Here is a 5302-nt window from a genome sequence, read left to right on the forward strand (position 1 = left end):
TAAGATCGCCACATTAAATACAAAGTTTGATTTAACTCTAATTTGTTTATCATCAATAAATTCTGCATCGCTGACAAATAAAGTTTTCTTCTGTATAATGAAATACCAATTAACTGACTATTCGGACAATAGCAAGTTTATTGTCCCATTCAACAGCTACTATTTCCCTTGGCTTTGCCTCATTAAATATTTGCTGTCTTGGGGGACAATAAACTTGCTATTGTCCTCATACCCAGTAAATACTAAATAGGCATATAATATCCTATCCACCTACATTTCATGTTATATAACCTCCCGTTTGTAACCTTCAATTTCACTGTAAAGTCAACATATCTGTCATAGCCGCAAGTTTCACAATTTATTTCTGCTTCTCATGTACTTAAAATTAGGGGCCTTAATATTGCTTACCAATTCCAACAAGAGACATCCCTCTAACTATTGGTAATCATTAAAATTCATTTCATGAATCTACGCAACAATGATAAACCTTCAAGTACAGTCACTCTCAATTTTACAAAAATATTGACGGTACTTTATCCGAAACTGTTCCTTGTATCTTTAACTTCCCATACAAAAAAAAGTTACACTTAGTCATAACTTTTCTGTAACTAAAGTGTAACTTTTATGTACCTAAGATTTAGGCACATAAAAGTTAAAACTTTTTTGTACCTAGATTGGACTTAAACTTTTTGCCCTATAACTAAAATGTACCTACATGGAACTTAGAAATTTCTTAGTATAACTAAAATGTACCTACATTGAACTTAGAAACTTTTCAGTATAACTAAAATGTACCTACATTGAACTTAGAAACTTTTCAGTATAACTGAAATGTACCTACATTGAACTTAGAAAATGTTCAGTATAACTGAAATGTACCTACATTGAACTTAGAAACTTTTCAGTATAACTAAAATGTACCTACATTGAACTTAGTCAATTTGTGAATGTGTTTGGACTTTGTCATTTTTACACTAAAAATTTAAGAGAATCTTATCCAAGAGGTTCAAGTCTAAAGTAGACTTTTATCACAATAAATCTAAAAACTAATATAAAATATCGTTATATCTTTGTTTTTTTTTTTATAAAAATCACGATAAGTGGGGGGGGGGGGGGGTAGATGTAGGTTGATCACACACTGGGTAGTAAAATCACTAAGATTTGTTTGAAAACAATGACATAACCATTATAACGGGAATCCAGTCCATCAATTGCAACACAAACACCTGTCCCAAATTTTATTGTTTTTATAAGGCAGAAACAGGAAATCACTTTCCGCCTGAACGCACACACATCCCAGATTAACAGTAAAGGGTGTCTAAAGAGGTCATGCTTAGTCCGTGCTGTGATGACACTGATGTTTGTTTAAGATAAAAAGTTGATGTGTGTGTTTTGACCAGCAGACATTTTTTATTTTGCTCCTGCAAGCATTATTTTGTTATCGGTCTCTTGAACATCATTAGACATATTACGATTTCGTTTAAACACTGTTAAATACTAAGGGGTAGCATCAACTTTATATTATCACTGAAAATTTTTCCAACTTTTCATGGCCTACCCCATGAAGAAAGAAATAGAGCAGATTTCTAGAAATTGATTCAGAATTTTCCCACGACATCGAATGCATGCGAAGAAAGGGGGGGGGGGGGCTGGGGAGGGGTGGTAGCATTGTTTGTTATTATGAGATGGGTTCATCATATTTATTCACATATTTCATTAATAGACATGCTGTTAACAAAGAACAGTACTGCTATTTCCATCTGTATGTTTTCCCAGTACAAGCCTATCTCTCATCGTAATTTATAACAGCACATAGCTATAAGGACTGTGTTTTAAACTTTGGGAAACATGTTTTATTTAAATAAGGTGTTATAATTTTTGGTTTTACATATTCATCAATTGTAAAAATTGCATTGGTATTTAAATTGATTTAATTTTTAAAATTCCCTCAAATTATTCAAAATGGCGGCTCTTGAGACCGGAAATGCCGAGTTTTGATGATCGGTTAATAAACTAACAGGTTGTAAGGAAAGAAAATATTACTAAAATTTGTTTCAATTAAATGCAGAATTCTTAAGATAATATTAAGTAAATAATATTGTTTTTTAACCAAAATAAATTTTAAAGATTTATCCCGGTATTAATCGTGGCTGTATCGTGATTGGCCAAAATTTCAAACTTTGACTTTCGTGAATTCTGATTGGACAATTGCCATTCCGCCATCAAATTTTGAAATGGGCAAAGAAGACAGGAGTTGTTGTGAAGATTTTCCTGATTTTTTCAAGAAATATGCAGAATCACAGCGTGTTGTATGTAGTAATGAAACTGCAAGCAGTGGTTTCATAAAGATAGACATGCTTAAGACCTGGATGATATGGCTTTAGTTGTGGAAGACCATTTCCATTCAGGGTAAGTCTGATGTACAAACAAGTCATTTTAAATAATTCATTTGTGTTTGCTTATCTCAATTTCTATATTATTGCTTTGCACTTAGAAATGAATTACATTTGGAATATTTCTAGAATTCTAATAAGAAGTGCATGATTTTATCATCTATATCAAAGTCTATGCAGCCATGTATATCTAGTGATGTACATTCTATATGTAATCAAATTATGGCCGACTCTTTTAAAAAGAGTATCATTGTATTGCAGAAAAAATCCCAACCAAGTCCAGCTAGCAGACTGTACACCAGATTGAAGATACATCATTAATACAAGATGAAAAAAGTAAGTGTGTGTGTTTATTAAGTAAAGATATACAGATTTTAAATTTTTAACCATATATTATGTATATCTTTTAGTAAATGAATTATTGTAAATCTGAGAATATAATGGCAACTGCATGCTGTATCAATGTTGACTTTTTTTTAGAGGGGGGGGGGGGGTACTAGGTCAACAGAGAATTGAAAAGTTTTACTGATATTTAATAATAATTTATGCTACATATATTGAAAATTGTCAAACAGTATCATGTTTTAAATATTATTGCCTTCTTTTAGATTAATGGAGGACGAGGATAATACTATGAAAGAGATTATATGCAAGAGCAACCGTTCCCATAGAAATACATGCAGCCATGTAAACAGAAACCAGTTTTCACCTGCCAGGTGCTGGTCACATATATATTCAACTTGGTATGCTATATAATTTTCTGTTTTAAGTATAAGGTAGTTGTCAAGGATTTTAACAGTTACAATGAAAGTACATGTAGTAAGAAATTGCCATAATGAAACATTCTTTTTTATACATTTTAGGAAGTTCAACAGATTCAAGAAACAGATCCAGTTGTTTGCTGATAAATTACTGCAGGTCATTGGTATCATCTAGAACCAGGACTGTTTTAAAAATCATACTAGTATGTTTGGAACAAAATCATGCTAGTATATGTTAGGAATTTAACCTAAAACATGCTTTAATTATGAAGGTTTTGGTCAAATTTTGGTTTACAAAATAATGTTTTTCAAACTTCCTATTCAAATTTAGCAAGAACATTAGACACACATGTAATCCCAAATGCTTTTATGTTAGATTATTGCTTTATTTAAAAAACTTGCATATAGGGTCTGTAATGATTTGAGATAATTATGTAAACAATAAAATGCTTTTTTGGTGACATATGCGGGATATGAATGTAGCGACATTGCAGAAAAAATACATTACCCGCATTAGCGAGTTATGTAAATTTGTTCTGCAATCATTGCTCCCTTCATTACCTGCATGAATCGTCAAAGAAGGTTATATTGTTTATATTTACATCTTTCTTTTAACAAATTAATAAATTGTTTGTAAAGAGTAAGTTAAATTTACTATATTATTTTTAATGTGCATCAGTACATTAGCTAAAAGAAACAGCCAAATTGTCTTCAATGGGAATGTGAGTCTGCATTGATATCCTGATTATTTCAATGATTTTTCTAAGGTCATTATAGGTTTCGACCAATCGTTAAACAAGGCGTTAACTATAAGTTTCCATAAGAAATGGAGGAAAGCATACTCATTAGATGTAAATATAATTCAGTAAACATATTGATTAACATAAACATTGACTTGTGTTCTTCTGCTCACATGAACAGATATGATTTTAAATTCCTATTCAAGAGCAAAAACAATTTGATGAAAAGTTCATGTCAACATTAGGGACTTTTTTTTCATCAGTATAACACCTGTACATGTACCTGGGGTTTTTTTTTATCTGAAGTTTATGATACAGATAGATATTTTTTGCCTACATCTGTAATTTTTCTGTGTAACTTTTCTGTACCTAAATGATAACTTTTTTGTACCTACATCTATAACTTTTCTGTACCTAAACAATAACTTTTCTGTAACTTTATGTATAACTTTTCTGTACCTAAATGATAACTTTTCTGTAACTATATGTATAACTTTTCTGTACCTACATCTATAACTTTTCTGTACCTAAATGATAACTTTTCTGTAACTATATGTATAACTTTTCTGTACCTACATCTATAACTTTTCTGTACCTAAATGATAACTTTTCTGTAACTATATGTATAACTTTTCTGTAACTATATGTATAACTTTTCTGTACCTACGTCTATGACTTTTCTGTACCTAAATGATAACTTTTCTGTAACTATACGTATAACTTTTCTGTACCTAAATGATAACTTTTCTGTAACTATATGTATAACTTTTCTGTACCTACATCTATAACTTTTCTGTACCTAAATGATAACTTTTCTATACCTATATGTATAACTTTTTTGTACCTAAATGATAACTTTTCTGTAACTTAAATTTGTAACTTTTTTGTACCTAAATGATAACTTTATTATAACTTTTTGATAACTTTTTTATACCTATTTATTTTTATGAAAAAAATAAATTGTCAATAGTTACACTCTAGTTATGACTTTTTTGTACTTAAGCAAAAAGTTACAATATAGGTATAACTTTTTGATGCTAATTTGGAACCATAATTGATCAGATGGTTCCAAATTGTGCTAACTTAGTTATGACTTTTTTGTAACTTTTTTAAGGGCTCATAGGTATAACTTTTTAGTGCTTTTTTTTTGTATGGGTTAGTACACTAACATTTTTATGAAAAGACGGTTTGTCTTAGAATAAGAAAGCTAATGCAATTCTGAGAAAAAGAATACCACATATTGCCAATTCCATTGAGGTTTAATAAAAATATGGCCATTTAAGTGAACCCACCATTTCCAATTTCCTTTAGTAAACACAGATTTACAGGGTTCTCCATAGTAAAACATCTTTATCTGACCTTTTAGAGGTCAACTTTTGTTCAACCACCTTTAAAAAGAAACCTTATT

The 5302-nt window shown here is 30.3% G+C and overlaps 1 long non-coding RNA gene across 2 annotated transcripts; it reads left to right on the forward strand.

Annotated features, from left to right (window-relative positions):
* The first annotated feature begins 1642 nt into the window (after positions 1-1642).
* LOC128170407 (uncharacterized) lies at positions 1643-3458 on the forward strand. 2 transcript variants are annotated; one of them, XR_008241827.1, is made up of 4 exons: positions 1643-2409; positions 2655-2729; positions 3002-3136; positions 3257-3458. It is a non-coding gene; the product is annotated as an uncharacterized LOC128170407 (long non-coding RNA). The 2 variants fall into 2 exon arrangements; XR_008241826.1 differs by lacking the exon at positions 1643-2409 and having other exon boundaries at positions 2416-2729; positions 3257-3451.
* The last annotated feature ends 1844 nt before the right edge of the window (positions 3459-5302 follow it).

The sequence above is a fragment of the Crassostrea angulata genome, chromosome 2 (genome assembly GCF_025612915.1).
Source record: "Crassostrea angulata isolate pt1a10 chromosome 2, ASM2561291v2, whole genome shotgun sequence".
NCBI classification, from domain to species: Eukaryota; Metazoa; Mollusca; class Bivalvia; order Ostreida; family Ostreidae; genus Magallana; species Magallana angulata.